Source organism: Tamandua tetradactyla, chromosome Y (genome assembly GCF_023851605.1).
Source record: "Tamandua tetradactyla isolate mTamTet1 chromosome Y, mTamTet1.pri, whole genome shotgun sequence".
NCBI classification, from domain to species: Eukaryota; Metazoa; Chordata; class Mammalia; order Pilosa; family Myrmecophagidae; genus Tamandua; species Tamandua tetradactyla.
The window spans coordinates 3,109,632-3,133,356 of NC_135354.1; the positions used below are offsets into that span (position 1 = coordinate 3,109,632).

At 41.2% G+C, this 23,725-nt stretch overlaps 1 long non-coding RNA gene across 5 annotated transcripts; it reads right to left on the bottom strand.

Moving 5' to 3' along the window:
• Positions 1-849: 849 nt before the first annotated feature.
• On the bottom strand, positions 850-18,053 carry LOC143672569 (uncharacterized). 5 transcript variants are annotated; one of them, XR_013169900.1, is made up of 4 exons: positions 11,634-14,157; positions 11,086-11,170; positions 5,353-5,426; positions 850-1,133 (listed from the first exon to the last, which is right to left on the bottom strand). It is a non-coding gene; the product is annotated as an uncharacterized LOC143672569 (long non-coding RNA). The 5 variants fall into 5 exon arrangements; XR_013169901.1 differs by lacking the exon at positions 850-1,133 and adding an exon at positions 1,140-1,430; XR_013169899.1 differs by lacking the exon at positions 850-1,133 and adding an exon at positions 1,997-3,648 and having other exon boundaries at positions 11,634-14,156.
• Between the last annotated feature and the right edge of the window lie 5,672 nt (positions 18,054-23,725).

Sequence of the window (23,725 nt, forward strand, 5' to 3'; positions counted from 1 at the left end):
TGTATGGTCCCACTGATGTGAACGGACATTCGAGAATAAACTTGAAATATGTCATTGGTAACAGAGTTCAGCAGGAGTTAGAAACAGGGTAAGACAATGGGTAATTGAAGCTGAAGGGATACAGACTGTGCAACAGGACTAGATACAAAAACTCAAAAATGGACAGCACAATAATACCTAATTGTAAAGTAATCATGTTAAAACACTGAATGAAGCTGCATCTGAGCTATAGGTTTTTGTTTTGTTTTGTTTTGTTTTGTTTGATTTTACTATTATTACTTTTATTTTTTTCTCTATATTAACATTCTATATCTTTTTCGGTTATGTTGCTAGTTCTTCTAAACCAATGCAAATGTACTAAGAAATGATGATCATGCATCTATGTGATGATGTTAAGAATTAATGATTGCATGTGTAGAATGGTATGATCTCTAAATGTTGGGTTAATTTCTTTTTTTCCGTTAATTAAAAAAAAAAAAGAAGGGATAATTGGAGATGAAGGGATACAGACTGTACAACGGGACTGGATATAAAAACTCAGAAATGGACAGCACAATACTACCCAATTGTAATGCAATTATGTTAAAACACTGAATGAAGCTGCATGTGAGGTATAGGTTTTTTGTTTTTGTTTTTTTTGTTTTTTTCTTTCTATTATTGTTTTAATTCTTATTCTGTTGTCTTTTTATTTCTTTTTCTAAATCGATGCAAATGTACTAAGAAATGATGAATATGCAACTATGTGATGTTATTAAGAATTACTGATTATACATGTAGATTGGAATGATTTCTAATTGTTTTGTTAATTCTTTTTTAATTAATAAAAAAAAAACAACAAAAAATGTGTAGGCTTTGTGAGCAATAATGGTGTCTGTCACAACTGCACAAGTCTGCCACGCACCAACAAGGAGAGTTTCTGAGTTACATTAACATTTTATTTACAGTAAGCAGCCAGCAGCCAGATGTGCAGGAACTATGGTCTACCAAATCCTGCTGTGAAGGTTTTAGCTTTGGGTTCTACAATGGTGACCTGAATCTGGCCCGAGTTAAGTTGTTCAGAATCTACTTTACCAGTCTGTACCTCATTCAGATGGGCTTGTTTTCCTGTAGTCTTCATGCAGAAATCACACACCCTAATGGGAAATTTCTGAGTCAGATATACCTGGTTTGGGGTCTTCACACCCTCCACATTGCCTTTGCAATATGGCAATGTGCTGTAACTGCCTCTGTGCATTCCAGCCCCCTAATATTTAACACAGAATCAATAACAGCACTTACTTCAAGAGGGTGTGTAAGCTTTACATGGCATCACACAGTGTTTAGCTAAAAGTCCAGCATATGGCATATGTTCCACAAACCTGGATGTTGTGTAGCACTTGTGACATACAGTGTCCTTATGTTGGAGCACCACCTGCTCAATGGCTGACCCACTAGGAACAGAAAACAGAAGCCAAGCACTTCCATCAGGTTGTCATGTCAGGCTTGAAAGAGTGAACCTCAATGTAGTTATTTCTTTGTTTATTTTCCTCTGACTTCAATCAGGTTGCATGCCTGGATATGACAAGACTGAGCATAAAACCACATAAAACTTCTAATCCATTATAGGACAACACTTTCCTCTGTGCACTGGTCTGTTGGTGACAATTTTCCTTAGTTTTCCCTTATCTGAAAATGATATGATTTTTCCTTTCTTCCTGCAAGATATTTTCAATGATGTAGACTTCTGACTTTCCTTGTTGTATTTCTCCTTACATCACTGAAAGGGCAGTATTTCATGGCTTCTGGCATCCCTGGTTTCTTAAGGGACTCTGCCATCATTCAACTCATGAGTCCCTAGTATCTAATGGGTCATCCACTCTGGATGATTTCAAGATTGTCTTTTTAACTTTGATTTTCAGCCATTTTAACACAGTGAATTTTGGTGAGATTTTCTTTGTATTTATCCTGCTCAGGATTGACTGAGCTTCCTGAATCTGTAATTTATTTCTTTCAACAAATCTAGGCAACTTTGGGCTGTTTATTTCTTCAAGTGTTTTTTTTTTTATGACTCAGTATCTCTCTCCAGTCCTTCAGGACTTCAATTATACATGTGTTATACCTCTAGCTGTTATCCCACGTCTGTGCTTACTGATCTCTCTGTTCTTCCACACTGGATTTTTCTCTATTCATCAACTCTTCCAATGCATTCCTAGTCTTCTATTTAGCCCTTTCAGTGCATAATTAATGTTAGAAACTGTATTTTTACTTTTCAGTTCTAAAACTTCTACTCAGCCCTTTTTAAATATATTTTCTACTTTTCTACTGAGAAGCAGAGGGTCTCTGGGGCAGATGGGCCCTCCTAGCACTGGTGTCAAAGACAAACACCTGGTAGCAACAACACAGGGTTTGGACCCCAGGGAAACCCCACAGTGTCAGCCTCAACCACAAGAAGCCAGCTGGGGACTCTCTAAATAGAGAGCCAGGGCAAATGAGCCAGCAGGAGACAGAACTCAGAGGTTTCTCTGAACCTGTCCCAGACCCACAGCTGGCTAAGGGGGCAGGAGGAAGAAGAAATTCTGGACTGGGGGAGGAATTCCAACTTTCACATGTCTCCATTTCCTGAGGGTGCTGTGCTGGTTTGAATCTATGGTGGACCCAGAAAAGCCATGTTCTTTAATCCTCACTCAATATTGCTGGGTGGGAGCATTTTGATTGTTCCCATGAAGACGTGACCCACCCAACTGTGGGTGGTAACTTTTGATTAGATGATTTCCATGGAGGTGTGTCTCCACCCATTGAAACTGGGTGATTAGATGATTTCCATGGAGTTGCTTACTGGAATCCTTTAAAAGAGGAATCATTTTGGAGAGTTCCTTTTTGTAGAGCCACAAGAAAGCCAGCAGATGCCACCATGTTCACCACGTGCCCTTCCAGCTGAGAGAGAAACACTGAACTTCATCAGCCTTCTTGAACCAAGGTATATTTCCCTGGATGTCTTAAACTGGACATTTCTATAGACTTGTTTTAATTGGGACATTTTCTCAGCATAAGAACTGTAAACTAGCAACTTATTAAATTCCCCCTTTATAAAAGCCATTCCATTTCTGGTATATTGCATTCCAGCAGGTAACAAACTGGACCAGGTAACTTTTGCTGTTCCCGACAATCCTGTGATCTCTGCAAAGATATCACAATGTCCTGGCAGCCCACAGATCTGTGTTTGACTCTCAGCTCATGCATTTACTGAGTAACTCTGAACAAGTGAAGTTACCTGAATCTCAGTTCCCACAACATGTACAGTAGAGATAATTTAGATTTTGACAGTGGATCTAGCTGAGGGCCTGGCATGTGGGCTCATAAACAAGCACATGCATACATGCCTGTATGCACACACACACTGGACTTCATGAGTCAGACTCTATTTATGAACAGAAATGTGCACTTTCCATTAGAAAAAAGAATAGTTTCACATAGCTAATCATCTCAAAAGTCATTCCATTATTAGCTCCTAAGTGAATGTGGCTGCTGATCCAATTATCCAGGTCTGTATCAGCTACAACCCTGAGTTGAAGGAAGTTGTTTTCAACCACTCTGATTTTCAACCTGGCAGGAAAGAGTGACTGCTGTGTTTGAAGGATGTTTCAGAATTGTCCTCAAGATTGGTGCAAGCTAAAACGAGAGGTAGCAAAGGAAATCTTATTTTCCTCCAAGACCAAATTAATTACAGTATGTCATCACTGATGAATATTTATTTTTCCAATAAAACAAAACAATGTTTTTGTTTCTGAAACCCCCTAAAAACAAAGTTTGTCATTAAATAAGGCTTGATACTTAAAATACTAAATTTATTAAATTCTAGAATCTTATGTCTATCATTTAACTGCTCAGAATATCCTTGCACATGTAAAAAAGTTATCATTATTTTTTCTATGCCATAAAAGGCTAATGTTTTGATTTCTGATCCTGAACATTAAGAGGTTGGGGTGAGTGGAAGAGGGGGGAGTCAATTAGATATTCCTGCCTGCTCAGTGCATGAGAAATAAAGAACAAGCAGAACAAAAGGGTGGAAGTGTCACATCCATCATTTGTGATGCATTTTTAATTACCATGTGGCTTTAAGAAGTTCATCCCCTCTGCTGTCCACTCAGTCACCAGGTTAAAAGTCACTGTGGAATGACTCAAAGTCAAAATAAATCACTGCAGGAATACTGGACTTTATTATCTGACTGCAAAATGCTCTAGAAAGAATTGTTATGTTCTCTCTCTAGGGTAGTAGTCTCCAGTTTTTTGTGTGTGTACATCTGTCGGTAAAAAATATTCCTATTTGCCTCCATAATATAGATGCCATTCTCCAAATATTTCTAAGTTTGTCCCCTCCCAGAATGTGGCAGTATTCTAATCCCAGGCCCCCTGGGCAAAGCCATGTGACTAGTCCTGGCCCAAGAGTCATGGGCACAGGTGACATGCTGTAAGGAAAGGCATCCATGATGGGCAGCAAAGGAGCAACCACTGCTGATACCACCTCAACCCTTGCAGTGAGTGCCAAGCCACCTCAGCTACCAAACCCTGGATAATCTGCAGCCCCTGCCCCAGCGTTCCTTACCTCATCATACACTACACTCTCCACAGGTGCAGCACTGGCTGGCCTGCTGCACCTCTAACATGACACCATTTGGGGCCTCTCCAATTGTTCTTCCCTCTCTCTGGAACATTCCTTCCCCCCAGACATGTCATGGCTGACCCAGTGACTTCAGTCAGGTCCAGGCTCAAATGGCAGCTTATCAATGAGCACTTGGCTTGTCATTCTCTTTTCAGATATTGCTGCCACTAGCAGGCTCTCTATGCCCCTCCCTTACTTCAATTTTCTCCACAACACTTTACCCAAGCTGACTGAATGCATATTCTACATTTAATGCTGTGTTGTCTGCACCCCTCACCCCCCACCAGCACATACATAATGATCTAAGCACCTAAGGAGCTGGAAGCTTGTCTCCTTGTTTAACATCACATCCGCCCTGCACAGAACAACAATGGTCACACAGCAGGTGCTCAATAAATAGAGTTAAAAGAAAGAATGGATAAATATCAACTGCAAAAACCCAATATGACTGCAAAAATCCAACCCACATGGCAACAGGTGATTCGGATTTCCTTTCTCTGCCCAACCTGCTTCTGGAGATGACCCAAAAAACAGTATTTTACACCTTCATGTGGATTTCTGTGGCCTTGCCCAAGACTGTGTCCCCTACAAGCCTGCTGGAGTTGGTGACTATTTTGAAGCAAACTAAAAAAGTTGCAACCTCTGTAAGAAGCTAGAAGTGTGAGGCCTGGTGAGTGGTTTCCTAAAAGCAACTGCAACAGCCCCAAGCTTACCTTTCACCTCTGTCATCCTGGATTGTGTCATCTTCATGTTGCAAAACTGTCCTGGTCAATGTCAGTTCAGAGACCTGGAGTCCAATGCACAAAGAAGCAATCTGTGAGTCACATTCATCCTTCCTGTCTGACACAGTGATTTATTTCAACAGTCATTTCACCAACTTGTGAACCATTTGGGGTCACAAAAATTGTATAGCCACCTTTATATAATTTGGCAATTTTCCTCCATTTTATTTCTTCTATTTTGTGAAAGAAATCAATCTTCTCTAAGAGAAACAAAATTGCTTTTTACTCTGAGGCCAAGGTTGGAGGTGATTGTTTTGACTAGAACATTTGTTTTTCTTACGATTTTCTATAAAAACAGAACATTTTTATTTCTTAATCTATGCTTGACATAAGCACAAAGCCTGAAGGATGAGAAGCCCCTGCGTCTGCTGTGCTCCTTCCTTAGGTACACAGCTCACCCTCCTCCTGCTTCCACCCTCAGCTCCCACTCATCACAGAGTACCCCCTCCATACATATGGTTGGGTCAGGGGGAGAGTAACAAATGTCAGACTGGCAGGACTCTCTCTCTCTGCATGCAGGTCCTGACCTACAGTCAGCACTCGAATCAACTTCTGAGCTGGCAGCACCATCATATGCCCTCACACCCAAGACCTTATACCTCCATTGGCTTCCCTGTCATCACCTATTAATGGACACAATAAATCAGCTTGCTGGCAACTGGCAGGATGGCCAAAAAAGTTCACACACTGCTAATACCTAGAGGTCACTCTCAAGTCACCAGGATTACTGGGCTCTGGTAACTTTCCTCGCATGGGGAAGCTTGTGAAGGCATCTGGACCACCACTCTTGAGTAACTTCTTATCCTTCTCTTCCACGGGACACTGTGGGGTTGTGCTTTTGTTGGTGCTTTCCTCTTGGTCAACAGATGTGCCATGCTGGAACTACTCCTGAACTACCCTCTTCCAGTTTCCTTCATTCTCCTGGGCTAATAAGTGTTTTAGTTTCCTTGACTTCTCAAAGCAAATACCATAAAAAGTGCTAGCTTAAACAATGGGAATTTATTTTTGAAGCCAGAAAAATGTCTAAATCAAGGCATCATCAAGGTAACACCTTTTTTTCCTGAAGTGATCCTTGGCTGCCAGTGATCCTTGGTCCCTCCCTTCCACAAGGCAAGGCACATGGCAGCATCTGCTTGTCTCTCCATTCTCTTTTGGGTTTTACTGATTTCAGCTTCTTGCTTCCAAGGCTTTCTTTCTGTCTCTGAATTTCATTCTCTTATAAAGGATTCCAGTAATATGATTAAGATCTACCCTCATTGGGGGGCGGGGATTACATCTTAACTAAAATAGCCTCATTGAAGGTCCTTCTTACAATGGGTTCACACCCACAGAAATGGATTAAGTTTAAGAACATATTGTTCTAGGGTGAATACAGCTTCAAACCACCATATCCAGGTCATTCTAGCCCTGATTTTTGCTCTCAATATCACTGGTGCCTCCTGTGCTCATCAATATTTGGCTCAAATTTGACCTTAACATTTCCTTTACCAACAGTGAAAACACTCTTTCTCTTGGTGTCCTGAAAATAGTGTTACTTCTAACTTAATCAAGGGTCCTTACCCTTCACCCTCTGCAACTACGACTGACCATGTGGACTGAATATTTGAGTGGAGAGAGATTTCTATTTTAGCCTATGAAAATATAACAATCAAAAATCCTTGGGACCGATGTAGCCTCAGTCTCTCTAAGCCGAACTCTGCAAGTGAAATCATTGCCCTCCCCCTCTACATGGGGCATGACATCCAGGGTTGAAAGTCTCCCTAGTGACATGGGAGATGACTCCCAGGGGTGAATCTGGCCCTGGCATCATGGGATCAACAATGCCATCCTGACTAGAAGGGGGAAAAAGAAGTATAATTAATAAAGTATCAGTGAAACTTAGAGGGCCCAGCAGCCTTCTGAGTTCCATCTCCCTACCCCATATTAGTGACAGCCCCTTGCAACATGAAAAAGTTATAATGGCCACAGCCCAAATACCCCTAAAGAAAGGGATAGAAAGATCAAAGGTGATGGTGGAGTTATACAGAGAAGATAGTATTTAACAAATGAATACAATTGCTGAATCATTAAATTGGTAACTCTTTTAATCTCCAGTATCTCAGGGCAGTGAGAAGTTATAAACCTAAAATTGTGGAATCATAACCCATGTCAAACTCTGAAATGTGTTCTACAACTAATTGTGGTACTATGCTTTGAAATTTATTGCTTTTTTGTATATATGTTATTTTTCACAAAAAAGAAAGGAAAAAAAGTCAATTGTGGTGACAAAAAAATATTTAAGCCTTCTAGCCTCTTATATTCTGGAACAACTAGAAGGAAAAACCTGAGAGGATCATATGATAGCCCTTGACAAACTCTGGGATCTGTCCTGTAACTACCTGTTGAAGAGTACTTTGAAAACTATTGCTTTTTTATTTCTTTGCTTTGCATATATGTTATACTATATAATAAAAAAGGTAAACAAAAAATCCTTGGGATCATCAATATCTAAGGGTCTCAGCAAATCAGTACTGAACAAAATCTAAGAACTAACTACTGTTTCCTAAGAAAAATGAAACCAAAGCATTATGTTGTAATTAGGTTACTTCAAATGTGCAAACATAAATGTGATTTCCAATATACAGAATGAAATAATACACTCCTATGTTTTGTAATCCTGATCAATGTTTGGCACACCTTGAACTTGCATTGATAATATGCTTTAATGCCACTGATGTGAGGAAAAAATAATATGCCTTAATGAATACACCAAAGTTTACATAAATGTGTTGCATGCCATACAACAGAATTTGACTTTGACCTCTCCAAAAACATTTGAAAGATCAGGCAATCTATCTGAATCAATTTCAGGTGCAGTTAATCAGGCTGCTGCTCAAGATAATATTGCATTGAACATTCTTTATGAGAAAGCTGATGTTGATAAAGCAAAGCATACATGGGCTGGAAGTACTTCAGAGAAAGATGCATTATGAGACTGCCTTGATGAAAGCACAGCACCTCTGGTACCTTAATAATTGACTTGATATAAATTTAATGATGGAAAAGAATTTTAGAGTTGACAGTAATTGCAATAAACAGCAGCAATTTGATACCTATTAGCCATGCTTTTTCAAGTAGCTCAAAAAGAATTTCCAAATACCAAAACCCACTTGCTTTGGGAAAAGTGAAAACTAGATCATTTTTGCATAATCTAGCAGCAAACAGTACCTAGCTCAGAGATGCCCACTAGAAAGCAAATAGCATATGAGCAGGGGGTCGATGTGCAAAGACATAAAACAGGACAATTTATCCAAGCCACTGAGCACTTTACTCAGAGACAAGACACAATGGATAAGCAGCAGGAAGAAGCTTCAGGAATCACTGGTCCTTGCCGCAAGTGCTCGAGGACTGTCCTTTGCAGGGCCTGATAAAGAGAGAGCCATCTCAACTGCCCAGGGGCACAGGGCCCTCTGGGATTTCACCTGCTGTAGGGCTCAAAGAATGTCCTGGGCAGCTGCCATTGCGATAATGGCTCTCCTATCTGCTCTGTGCGGCTGCAGGGACAGAGACAAGCCAACCACAAGCTGAATGCCCAGGTCTGCAAAGGCGACACGGTCATCCAGGATGAACAATGTCTTATGAGGAGTCAGACTGAGGTGAGAGGACCTTCAAAAGTAAGTGGGAGGGCGGGCCACAGTGGCTTAGCCCGCAGAGTTCTCACCTGCCATGTTGGAGACCTGAGCTCGATTCCCAGTGCGTGCCCATGAAAAAAAAAAAAAAAGTAAATGGGAAAGCTCAGGTCTCTGCTCCTTGAAGCATTTTAAACTCCTAAACTGATGGGTCCTTTAGTGTGTTCTCCCAATTCCCTGCTCAAAGGCACTCACAGGCAATAGGCCATGCTGACTGTTCAATTGCATTCACTAAAGGAAGGAGTTTACAAAAATCACAAAGTTCCATTTTCTTTCCTTTGATTCATAGTGAAACAGAAATGGTGAATTCTCTGCGAAGAGCATGATTTAATTTGGGAACAATGACTAAGAAATACCTATCCTGGCAGGAGGCACTCAAAGAGTAACATAATCCCAACAATATTTATGTTGCAACAACAGCAGAAATGTGGTAACACTGTTTAAAGGAATGGTGCTTAACCTAGTTCTCTGGCTTATAATCCTTCCCTATCCATTTGGGAATAATATTGATGATTGCATGAGTTACTGTAAACAAAGTCTGATTGGGAATCTCAATGTCCTACAGAGCTTTTCCTCCTAATGAGCCATCTAATTCGCAACTGGGGATAACTGAGACTTGGGGAGGAATTAGTGCAGTAGGCAGAATTTCTAGAATGGTCCCCAACGTTGTCCTGACCTAATTCTGCAGCTCATGGCTATAGAGAGAAATCACACTGTGACTGTGTCATGTTTGATGGCACAGAAGACCCAGAGATGGGAAGAGTTCCTGGAAGACCCAGGTATACCCAAGGTATACCTTTTACTGACTTTTGAACTCTTCAATTTTGTTACTTTTTTCAAAGAATAAAATGAAGTTTAAAAATCCAGTACTGCTTTTCTCTCTGACCTCCTTCAGGTCAGAATTACTGCAGTAATTCAGTATCAGGATACAGAGAAAATTTAATTCCCTATGCTCTTTGAATCAGGACAAATAAGACTGCTTTCTTCCTAATTGAAGATGTCAGGTTTTCTGGGTTGTGGGAATCTATTGCCATCTGAAGCTTCCCTATCAAGAAAAAAATGCCTCCCAGTCTAACCTACAAGAATCATTCCTTAGTTATGTTATTAATATACCACCTTTGAAGAAAGGATGCTGAATAATTTAGTTTGTTAAACAGTGAAAATATTTCATCCTATAAGTTGTGGTTTATCTTATCTTTTTCCTAGACCCTCAAATTGCTCTCAAGTCACACTCACTGGCATGCTCTGCTACAAGGGAAATAGCCGAACCTGCTTTTGACTGCTAACTTTTCATTTCTGTTGACTGCAGAGAGGTAAAACAACAACTAGAAAGGATTACTTAAAGATCTGGATAGAAGCCAGAGGAAGATGTGATCAACCTACTTGTGGCGCCTTCTTCCCAGGAGCTAACAGAATCTCTTGTGGGAACTCCCCCTCCTTCTTTGCCTTCTTTTTCTCCTTTTTTATCTTACCCAAAGCAAAAAGGCACACTTGGCAAAGGAGAGGCGATTAAATTAGAGATACTGAGAATGTAACAGGGGTAGGAGGACTAGTCCCCACCCAAATCTCTCCCTTCTCCCACAGCAGAGCAGGGCTTACATTCTCCAGTAGCCCCTATGTACTAGAGATGTGTCATGTGAGCATGTTTAGCTCATGGAAGGCAAGAGAAATTATTTATGCCATTTCTGGGCCACAGATTTTAAGAATTGTCTTTGCCTCCTCCCTGCTCTCTTGCCCCACCCTCCTGCAAAACGATACCAATAAGGGTTTCTGGCAATGGCAGTACCATGTGTGGAGGGACTCTGGGTCTCTGTGCCTCTGCATGACATGGAGGACAGCTGCCTGATGCCCAGGAATAGTCACCATCAGCTGTTACGTACAGTCAAGAAAACTCATCCCATGTTTGACCCAGTGGCCATCAGAGCCATCTTTGCCTCAAAAGTTTAGCATATTTGAAGTAATAAAGAGCTAATTTCTAACATTTATGAGTGCTTACTCTGTGCCAGCTTTAAGTGCTTTGTAGGAATCTTCCCACTGAATTCTCAAGACAACTCTATGGACATATGATGTTCACCCTCAGCCTGCAGAGGAGGGGAGCAAGGGATAGAGAGGATAAGTAACCTGCCCAAGGTCACACGAGAAGCGGCAGAACCAGGTGTAACATACAGGCAGTCTGATTCCAGGACTTACACCTTATCTGTCACATGCCCCAGACGTGGGAGGACATTCACAAGCAGGAAAACCGAGAATGAGTACCACAGGGATGAACAACAGGCCACCAGGGAAGAGAGTAACTACTGAGCACCTTCTCAAGGCCAGGCCTTGTACATTATGTGTTATTGTAGTTCATCCAAACTACCATACCATGGGGTAGAAGCTATTAATACTCCCATCATTTAAGTTTCTCATGTCAAAATGCTAGTAAGTAGCCAGGTCAGACCCACCTGAACCCCAAGCCCCGTATGGGGTGGCCGCCTATGGATACTGCTTCCCTGAGGGTCAGCTCACTCCCTCCTGAGAGTCTTTCCACTCTGGGTCTCTCACCTTCTGCTGGAGGCCACTGGGACCCTCCAGCCTTTGACCTGGCTCAGCTCCATGTCCGAGATCTCAATCTGCAGAGGGAGTCGGGGCGCCCACACGGTGACCTCTAACTGGGAGGCGATGTGCTGGCGGGTGAAGTCCACAATCGTGTTCACTCTGCTCTTCATTTCCTTCCCATTCACAAAATTGGACTCACAGTTGTTGGAAGCCTTTGGGGAAGGGGTAGAATCTTGAGATGCATCAACAGGAAAAACACAAGCAAAAGATTCCAACAATGAAAAGTTCATGAACTGCCACAGTCCTGATTTATTAGACACTGAGACAACCAGAAGAGCATGACTCAGAGAGAAGGCAATCTGTAGGTGCTAATTAGTGACAGATACTGATAAATGGACTTCAGGAAAACCATTTTGTATTACTCAGTGCTGACAAGCAGGAACATAAACATGATTTAATGGAGTTATATAACCTCTATAGTCTTTTGCCTTTTTTTATTTACCAGGTGTTCTCAACTCTCCACTAATCAAATCCAAGGTGTATCATATTTTATTCTTGCACCATATTTGAAGATGCATAAAAAGTGGCCATATGTTTCTAAAAAGATCACTTTATTCAGCCCATAAAGGGAATCCATTTTGAAAAAATCAAGACAGCTTCACACTAGATTAAAATCTTGATAGGGAATATGTTCATGGAATGCCCTGGAAACAGGGGTGTAATTATTTTTGCAGCATTAAATTATAACTTTGTAGCAAAGAAGAAAGGATGTGGCATTTCATTATGGCCTTCTGACTCAGCACTTGGGGGCCTCTCTCTAATGTGCAAGGCATTTGCAGATCATATATTAGACAATTTAAGCCCCCATTACACTTAATATTTTCTTTATAAGCAGCTAAAATGTTGATGTTTTTCTCTCCTGGACCATCAGGAAAATATCCTCTGTGCATCTAAGCTGGGAGAGGAAGGAGGGAGCAAGCATCACTTTATGAGAAGAAGACACAAAATCAACAATCATCTCACCACAGAATCACACAACTGCAAGGGCTCCACTGTCTCCTTCTACAGGTGAGGAGACTCAGGCCCCAGTGAGCTGGCATGACTGGCTGAGGTTGCACTACTTTTTTAGGGGAGCACTGTCAGGCTCAAGCTCCTTGAAGGGCTCCCCAGCTTGGCAAATGGTACCATCACAAAGCTCCACTGAAAGCCACAAAATTAGGAAGTTTTCTAGATGTTCCTCTTCCTCATATGAGTTTCCATCTGCAGCTTCTGAGCCCCAGACACACATTCATAAGCCTCCTTGATGCTGTCAGGTGAACAGCCAAGTGACATCTCAGATGCCACACGTCCAAATCAAATTCATGATACCCAAAACCCTCCTGCCACATCCCCCATCTCAGTTCCTGGTATCACAGTCCATCTAGTCGTACAAATTGAAAATCAGACTATCACCCTTCACCCCTCCCCCTCCAATACGCCTCACAGACAACACTGCTCTGAGTTGTTGATTTCACTCCCAACTCCCTCTTTCTTCACTTCTGCTGCCAAATTTTCTTCACTTCTGCTGATGTCAACAAGCCCAGGCCAACATCAACTCCCCCCAGGACACATGCCACAGCTTCCAAACTGACCCCTCCACCACCCTCCTCCTACTCTTTGCAGTATGCAAAAATAATCCATCATTCCCCACTTAAAACCTATTGGTGGGTTCCCATGGCTTTCTGGATCCCCATCCTGGCCTCCAGTACCACCCCCTAATCTGAAGCTCCTTCCACACATTCTCTGGATCACTCACTGCTCTGGGCTCCTTCTGGCATCCCTAGTCACTGTTTTCTAATCCTTCCTAGGACCGTGACCATTCAGTTCCCCAAGTCAACCCTTAGGTTTTACTCCTCTGACTACTCGTCCTTCCCTCATCAGCCCAAACCTCTCCTCCTCAGAGAAGGCCTCTCGCTACACTCAGACCAGGTAAAACCTCCCTGCAGCACACTGCTTTGAAACCCTAATCCTGCCATCTAATCCAAGTCCATCTGTCTCCCCCCGCAGGTAAGCACCTATGTTGAGGCATCCCCAGGGATCAGTGCATGCCTGACACACACAGGCTCTCAGGAATGGGCTGCTGCCTTGGAAGCCAGCCTGGAACTGGACCACCTGAGGCCTCATCCTGGTCTCTTTCCACTCACCTCACCTCACCTTCCCAACAGGGAAAGAGGCAGAGGCAAGATGGCTGAGACTGAAAGGCATGGAGATGCAGGTGGAGACATCTCCTGCATGAACTGGCAGAGAAGGTAAGCTGAATGTTCACAAATAATAGGCATGAGGCATCGCAAAAATGTAACTTTAAGAATTTAAGTCTCCTTGTATTCAAATTCTTCTGACAAAATCTCATATTACACAGTGTTCTAGTTTGCTAGTTGCTGGAATGCAATATACCAGAAATGGGATGGTTTTAACAGGAGGAATTTAATAAATTGCTAGTTTATAGTTCTAAGACTGAGAAAATGTTCCAAATAAAGCAAGTCTATAAAAATGTCAAAATTAAGGCATTAATATGAGGTTACCTCTACTCAGAAAAGGTCGATGAAGTTCAGGGTTTCTTTGTCAACTGGAAGGGCACATGGTGGCATCTGCTTGTTTCCTCTCCAGGCCTCTTGCTTCATGAAGCTCTCTGGTGGCCTTCTCCTTCTTCATCTCCAAAGGCCAAGGCCTGGTGGACTCTATGGTTCTCTCTTCCTTCTGTCGTGGTTCAGGGGCTCTCTCCAAAATGTCTCCTCTTTTATAGGATCCAAGTAACCCATGTATAGTGGGTGGAGACACGTCTTCATCTAATCAAGCTTAACACTCACACCTGATTGAGTCACCTCTCAGTGGAAATAACCTAATCAAGCCTCCAACCTGTAGTACTGAATAGGAATTAGAAGAAACCGTGGCTCTCACAAGACTGATTAGGATTAAAACATGGCTTTTCTGGGGTACACAAATCCTTTCAAACCAGCACACACAGGATTTTCTCATTTCTTTTATCTTGCAGCAAATACTTTGCCTGGGGACAGTGTCTCCACCTGAAACATTCATTCAAGTCTAATTATTTTGATACTGCAGTCACTGAACAGATATGGGGGGGAAGCAACGGAATTTATAAAGTTTAATTATCTTCTCTCTTGGTGGTATCACTCCTGATGCTGAAATGAGCCCGTCTTGTAGAAACTACTTTAACGGTGACACAGGGAGCATACCAGCAGCATTTCTCACACAGAAAAAGGCGTCAACAGTGTGGAAGTTACTCCAAACCTATATCGAGACACCAACTGAAAGTCAGTGAGTTTTCCTGGGCCCACTAGAGAAAGGAGATCGCAGGCCAGCGTCCCCCCAGAACTCTGAAGAGACAGGAGAGTGAGAGAGGAGCAGGGGGCCGCCTGGTAACCACGGGGAACTGCGGGGCCAGGGCCACGGGGGAGAGGAGTGACCTGCCAGCCGGCTTGGGACTTCAGCTCTGGAACTACAGGGAACTGCACCAGCCTCTCTCTGAAGGGCCCTCTCGGCTCCGCCAGGAAGAGTCAAGAGTGACAGCTAGGACACACCCTCAGCCTTCTCCACAAGGCGCTGAGCCCAGGTTGTGGAAGGATGACGCTCCACCATGGATTCTGGCCTCCCCACAGCGGGAGAACTTAAGAGCACTGCTCTGGCCAGTGATTGGCTATTAGAGCCAGCGATTAGCGATTGGCTAAGGGACGGGCATGTGACACAGTTTGGGCCAATGAGGTGAGAGGAGTCTGCTGGGGCTTCTGGGGGAAAAGCGACACACAGGAAGTGCGGTCTCCCTCCTCCCACTGGATGCTGTCATGTCGGATGTGACACCAAGAACTGCTGCAGTGACCCGAGGACCCGGAAGGCACTGGCTGAGGATTGGGGTGACATGGTGAGCATGGCAGGACAGAAGGACTGCAGGGCACAGAGACAGAAGGAACCTGGGTCCTGGATAACCTGAACAGGTTACTGGACCGGCCACCTAGAGCTGATTGACTTTGGGACTTCCCATTAGGCAACGGTTGTTCCTCTCCATCAATCAGGCTGAACCACGGTTTTCTGAAGGTGCAGCCAAAAGCATCATAAGTGAGAGAAGCCACAGCATAAACGTCAGTTCTCATCAGGAGTGCCCTCAGTCGCTCCTGATTTAACCTGGAACTCCCTCAACTCCACCCAGGCAAGGCTTTGTGCTCTAGATCACCTACACTGTGCACACTCACACTGAGCACTAGCTCTGTCACTTGCACTGTATTATACTGGCTTACATCAGACCACTTACACCACATTGCTTACACTGTCATGGACTGAGCTGTGTCCCCAAAAAGACAGGTCCAAGTCCTAGACCCTGGTCCTCGAAATGTGATCCCATTTGCAGACAGGGTCTTTGAAGATATTAGTTAAGATGAAGACAAACTAGGTTAAGGTGGGCCCAGACTCGGTATGACTTAGAAGAACTGGACACAGACAGAATGGAGAGCACCATGCGATGAACCAGACAGCACCAGGGAATACAGACAAGTCACCACCAGACGCCAGGAGAGAGGCAAGGAGCAAATTTCCCCTAAGGTTTTGGAGGGAGTGTGGCCCCGCCAACAGCTTGATTTCACACTCTAGAATCCAGTCCTGGAAGACAATAAATTCCTGTCATTTTAAGCTGCCCGTTTGTGGTACTTCATTGCAGCAGCCCCAGGAATCTAAGACACATGTCAGACTGCCCCACATAATTGTATATAATTTACTTTCCAATACTTACCACACTCCAAAAGGTCTTAATTGTAAACTTGTTTCTCATCTCTGGTCCCTACTTGACAGCAATTGAGGAATTCCTTAGATTGAGAGCTCTGTTGTGTCACATGACACTTGGTATGTGTGGGTCCGGACTGGGGGTGAGGTGAAGAGACTGGAGGCACCCATCCTGACACCTTCAGTGCCCTTGGCACCCCAAGAGAAAGGAAGAGAACCAAACTCTACAAACCCTAATATGACAAGAGCCAAGAAAAGCAGGAACTTGGAAACAAGAACAGACGGTTTATGCCATTTTAATGTTTGAACATGTGTGAGATGGCCTGTAAATATCATTTCTGTGAAGTAGTCTTGGAGAATAATATTTTTACTGCCAAATTAACACTCTTGCAGCTACATTTCTCTAGAGTAATCAAGGCAAAAAAAGACCATTATAATCAAAGTTTGCTTCCTCTGGGAATCCCATAAGAAATATGACTGCTTTATTTTCTATTTAGGGGAGAAGCGAGGTGTGATGGTTTGAAATGATGTATGTACCCTAGAAAAGCCATGTTTAATCCTAATCCCATTTTGTAAAGGCAGCAATTTCTTCTAATCCCTATTCACTATTCTATGTTTGAAACTGTAATTAGATCACCTCCCTGGAGATGTGCTTTAATCAAGAGCGGTTGCTAAACTGGATTAGGTAGAGGCGTGTTTCCACCTATTTGGGTGGGTCTTGATTAGTTTCTGAAGTCCTATAAAAGAGGAAACATTTTGGAGAATGAGAAATTCAGAGAGAGCAGAGCAGAACAACATAGCCATGAGAAGCAGAGTCCACCAGCCAGTGACCTTTGGAGATGAAGAAGGAAAATGTCTCCCAGGGAGCTTCATGAAACAGGAAGCCAAGTGAAGAAGCTAGCAGATGATGCCATGTTCGCCATGTGCCCTTCCAGATGAGAGAGGAACCCTGGCTGTGTTCACCATGTGCCTGTCCACTTGAGAAAGAAACCCAGAACTTCATCAGCCTTTTTGAACCAAGGTATCTTTCCCTGGATGCCTTAGGTTGGACATTTCTATAAACTTGTTTTAACTAGAACATTTTCTCAGCCTTAGAACTGTAAAGTAGCAACTTATTAAATTCCCCTTTTTAAAAGCCATTCTTTTTCTGGTATATTGCATTTTCAGCAGCTAGCAAACTAGAATACAAGTGTTTAACCTGTGCCAGCCCCTGCCAAGTTTGCCACAGCACTGGTCCAGCTGTCTGCACTGTGTATGGCCATCCTTCACCAGGGACCTTACTGTCACCTGAGCCCTGTCTAACCATGTTAGAAGAAGAAAGGCTACAGAGTCAGATAGAATGCTTTACACACACAGAGAACAAAAACGCAGAAGCTCTAAATTAGGAAAAGGAAAAACTTATCTGAGACACATAAAGAAACCAACTTGATACTTTTTTGTTATCAGAATAAAACATTTAGTGTTCATTACAGAATTTAATAATGTACTAGCACTGTGTCTGACATGCAGAGGTTCACAAGAAATGTTTTCAGTTTTCACCTTTCCTAGAAATTAAATATAATAGTAATAATAATACTAATTGCTGAGTACTTACTATATGCCATGCACTTTAAAAATTACTTTAATTTTAGGTATACAGAAAAATTGAGCAAAATGTACAGGGAGTTCCCCTCTACCCCTTGCTACCCCCACCCCATCCACCCCACCCCACACACACTTTCTCATGTTATTAACATCCCACATGAGTGTGGTACATTTGTTACAACAGGTGAACCAATATTAATGCATTATTATTAACAAAAGTCTATAATCTTCATGTGGTATAGTTTTATGGGTTTTGACAAATGTGTAAAGCCAGGTACCCACCATCACAGTATCATACAGGATAGTTTCACCACCCTAAAAGTGTCTCATGCTCCACCTATTCATTCCTTCTCCCCTAGTTAAGACCCTGGAAGCCACTAATACTTTATTGTTTATATTTCTGATATCACATAGTGTCATATACTTGGAATCATGAAGTACATACACTTTTTCAACTAGCTTCTTTCACTTAACAACATGCATTTATGTTTCCTCTATGCTTTTTTCACAGCTTGATAACTCATTTCTTTATATTGCTGAATAGTATTTCATTGTATGGGTGTACCCATTTATTTATCCATTCATCTCTTGAAGTACCTCTTGGTGCTTCCACTTCTTGACAATTACAAACAGAGCTGCTATAGATATTAGTGCATAGGTTTTCATATGGCAATGTTTTGACTCATTTGGATAAATACCTGGGAGACTGACTGTTAGTAAGATTATGTTTAGCTTTGTAGGAAACTGCCAAATTGTCTTCCAGTGTGGATGCATCAATTCAGCTCTCACTAGCACAGAATGAATGTTCCTGTTGTTCCACATCCACGTCAACATTTGGTGCTGTTAATGTTTTGGATTTCAGCCATTCTAATAGTTGTGTAGTATCTCATTTTTGTTTTAATTTGCAATTCCCTAACAACATGATGTTGAGCATCTTTTCATGTGCTTGTTTGCCATCAGAATATCTTCTTTGGTAATGTATCTTTTCAGATCTCTTGCCCATGTTTTAATTGGATTGTATGCTTTCTTACTGTTGAGTTTTAGGAGCTGTTTGTAGCTTTTCAATACAAGTCCCTTATTAGTTTTGCACTATGCAAATATTTTCTCCCTCTGTGGGTGGCTTGTCTTTTCATTCCTTAAGAGTGTCTATGGCAGAGCAGAAACTTTTCATTTTAATTCAATCCAAGTTGTCAAGTTTTTCTTTCAAGTTGAGAAGGAAAAACTTTTTCTTTCTAAAAGGACATCGCCAAACCCAAGATGACCTAGATTTTCTCCTATGTTGCATTCTAGATGTTTAATAGTTTTACATTTTACATTTTAGTCTATGATCCTTTTTAAGTTAATTTTTGTCAAAGGTATACAGTGTCTAGATTCATTTTCCTTACATGTGGCTGTCTAGTCTGTTCCAGCACAATCTGTTGAAAAGACTACCTTTTCTCCATTGAGTTACTTTAGCTCCCTTGTCAAAGAGCAGTAGACTATCGGTATAGGTATATTTCTGAGCTCTCTATTCTGGTCCACTGATCAATATGTCTGTTCTTTTTTAGCCAATGCCACATTGTCCTGATTACTAAGTTTTATAGTAGGTTTTGAGGTTGGGTAGTCATGCATTGATTTTAGAACTTTATAACAATTATGCTCATTAAAGCCTTCAAATTATTCTACCTGGTAGGTGTTTTGTCCCTACATTGTAGATGAGAAAATCAATGCCCAGGAGAAACCACTTTTCCAAGGAAACACAGCTATTAAGGGGAAAAGCAGGGATCTGAACTGTGGCCTTCTAAATCCAGAGGCATTTTTTATTTTTATTTTTTTATTTTATTATTATTATTTTTTTGCATGGGCAGGCCCCCAGAATCAAACCCGAGTATCCAGCATGGCAGGTGAGAACTCTGCCACTGAGCCACTGTTGCACTACCCTAGAGGCATTTTTAATCAATAGACATTTACAACCAAAATGCAACACAAACAGAGAAGATATAGTCAGGCCTTTTCTAGGACCCCAGGATGATTGGAAAAGACAGGATCTAATTTCATACTGGTATTTTTTATCCATGTCATTGAGGTATAATTTATGTACAACAAACTGCATCACTTAAAGCCTTCAGTTCAATGAGTTATGACAGTATGGACACCATGAGGCCACCACCAAGACACAGAACATCCCCCTATGCAGAAAGACCCCTGCTACCACTCTTCAGTCCATCCCTCCCTCTGCCTTTGACCCCAGGCCCCCATTAGCATGAGAGACAGATTAGGTAGAGCACAGGCAGTTATCCCCAGGACCAGAGAGAGGGACCAGCAGTGGAAGCTCCAGGGCACAGACTGAGGTCACCAGACCTGAGTCCTGTCCCCTCTTCCCCTCATCATGCCTGAGTCACTTCCCATCTCTGGGCCTCAGATTCTGCATCTGCACACCCGAAGGCACCTAAACCTCCTAGCTCTCACATTGACCACTTTAATATGTATAGGCAAATTATGTTTTTTTAAAATTTTTTTATTAATTAAAAAAATTAACTAACACAACATTTAGAAATCATTCCATTCTACATATGCAATCAGTAATTCTTAATATCATCACATAGGTGTATGGTCATCATTTCTCAGTACATATGCATCGATTTAGAGAAAGAAATAGCACGGACAACAGAAAAAGAAATAAAGTGATGACACAGAGAGAAAACAAAACTAAAAATAAAAAGTACAAAATATATAAGAGAAAAAAAACAAAACTAGAGCTCAGATGCAGCTTCATTTAGCGTTCCAACATAGTTACATTACAATTAGGCAGTATTGTGCTGACCATTTTTTTTTTAGAAATCATACCATTCTACATATGCAATCAGTAATTCTTAACATCATCACATAGATGCATGATCATCGTTTCTTAGTACATTTGCATCGGTTTAGAAGAACTAGCAATATAACCGAAAAAGATATAGAATGTTGATATAGAGAAAAAATAAAAGTAATAATAATAAGAACAAAACAAACAAAACAAAACAAAACAAAAACCTATAGCTCGGATGCAGCTTCATTCAGTATTTTAACATGATTACTTTACAATTAGGTATTATTGTGCTGTCCATTTTTGAGTTTTTGTATCTAGTCCTATTGCACAGTCTGTATTCCATCAGCTCCAATTACCCATTATCTTACTCTGTTTCTAACTCCTGCTTAACTCTGTTACCTATGACATATTCCAAGTTTATTCTCGAGTGTCGATTCACATCATTGGGACCATACAGTATTTGTCTTTTAGTTTTTGGCTAGACTCAGCATAATGTTCTCTAGGTCCATCCATGTTATTACATGGTTCATAAGTTTATCCTGCCTTAAAGCTGCATAATATTCCATCGTATGTATATACCACAGTTTGTTTAGCCACTCGTCTATTGATGGACATTTTGGCTGTTTCCATCTCTTTGCAATTGTAAATAACGCTGCTATAAACATTGGTGTGCAAATGTCTGTTTGAGTTTTTGCCCTTAATTCATTTGAGTAGATTCCCAGCAATGGTATTGCTGGGTCGTATGGCAATTCTATATTCAGCTTTTTGAGGAACCGCAAAACTGCATTCCACAGTGGTTGCACCATTTGACATTCCCACCAACAGTGGATAAGTGTGCCTCTTTCACCGCATCCTCTCCAGCACTTGTCATTTTCTGTTTTGTTGATAATGGCCATTCTGGTGGGTGTGAGATGATATCTCATTGTGGTTTTGATTTGCATTTCTCTAATGGCCAGGGACATTGAGCATCTCTTCATGTGTCTTTTGGCCATTTGTATTTCCTCTTCTGAGAGGTGTCTATACAAGTCTTTTTCCCATTTTGTAATTGGGTTGGCTATCTTTTTGTTGTTGAATTGAACAATCTCATTATAAATTCTGGATACTAGACCTTTATCTGATATGTCATTTCCAAATATTGATTTCCATTGTGTAGGCTGTCTTTCTACTTTCTTGATGAAGTTCTTTGATGCACAAAAGTGTTTAATTTTGAGGAGTTCCCATTTATTTATTTCCTTCTTCAGTGCTCTTGCTTTAGGTGTAAGGTCCATAAAACCACCTCCAATTGTAAGATTCATAAGATATCTCCCTACATTTTCCTCTAACTGTTTTATGGTCTTAGACCTAATGTTTAGATCTTTGATCCATTTTGAGTTAACTTTTGTGTAGGGTGTGAGATATGGGTCTTCTTTCATTCTTTTGCATATGGATATCCAGTTCTCTAGGCACCATTTATTGAAGAGACTGTTCTGTCCCAGGTGAGTTGGCTTGACTGCCTTATCAAAGATCAAATGTCCATAGATGAGAGGGTCTATATCTGAGCACTCTATTCGATTCCATTGGTCGATATATCTATCTTTATGCCAATACCATGCTGTTTTGACCACTGTGGCTTCATAATATGCCTTAAAGTCAGGCAGTGCAAGACCTCCAGCTTCGTTTTTTTTCCTCAAGGTGTTTTTAGCAATTCGGGGCAACCTGCCCTTCCAGATAAATTTGCTTATTGGTTTTTATATTTCTGAAAAATAAGTTGTGGGGATTTTGATTGGTATTGCATTGAATCTGTAAATCAATTTAGGTAGGATTGACATCTTAACTATATTTAGTCTTCTAATCCATGAACACGGTATGCCCTTCCATCTGTTTAGGTCTTCTGTGATTTCTTTTAGCAGTTTTTTGTAGTTTTCTTTATATAGGTTTTTTGTCTCTTTAGTTAAATTTATTCCTAGGTATTTTATTCTTTTAGTTGCGATTGTAAATGGGATTCGTTTCTTGATTTCCCCCTCAGCTTGTTCATTACTAGTGTATAGAAATGCTACAGATTTTTGAATGTTGATCTTGTAACCTGCTACTTTGCTGTACTCATTTATTAGCTCTAGTAGTTATGTTGTGGATTTTTCAGGTTTTCAACGTATAGTATCATATCGTCTGCAAACAGTGATAGTTTTACTTCTTCCTTTCCAATTTTGATGCCTTGTATTTCTTTTTCTTGCCTAATTGCTCTGGCTAGAACTTCCAACACAATGTTGAATAATAGTGGTGATAGTGGACATCCTTGTCTTGTTCCTGATCTTAGGGGGAAAGTTTTCAATTTTTCCCCATTAAGGATGATATTAGCTGTGGGTTTTTCATATATTCCCTCTATCATTTTAAGGAAGTTCCCTTGTATTCCTATCCTTCGAAGTGTTTTCAACAGGAAAGGATGTTGAATCTTGTCAAAGCCTTCTCTGCATCAATTGAGATGATCATGTGATTTTTCTGCTTTGATTTGTTGATATGGTGTATTACATTAATTGATTTTCTTATGTTGAACCATCCTTGCATACCTGGGATGAATCCTACTTGGTCATGATGTATAATTCTTTTAATGTGTTGTTGGATATGATTTGCTAGAATTTTATTGAGGATTTTTGCATCTATATTCATTAGAGAGATCGGCCTGTAGTTTTCTTTTCTTGTAATATCTTTGCCTGGTTTTGGTATGAGGGTAATGTTGGCTTCATAGAATGAATTAGGTAGTTTTCCCTTCCCTTCGATTTTTTTGAAGAGTTTGTGGACAGTTGGTATTAATTCTTTCTGGAATGTTTGATAGAATTCACATGTGAAGCCGTCTGGTCCAGGACTTTTCTTTTTAGGGAGCTTTTGAATAACTAATTCAATCTCTTTACTTGTGATTGGTTTGTTGAGGTCATCTATGTCTTCTTGAGTCAAAGTTGGTTATTCATGTCTTTCCGGG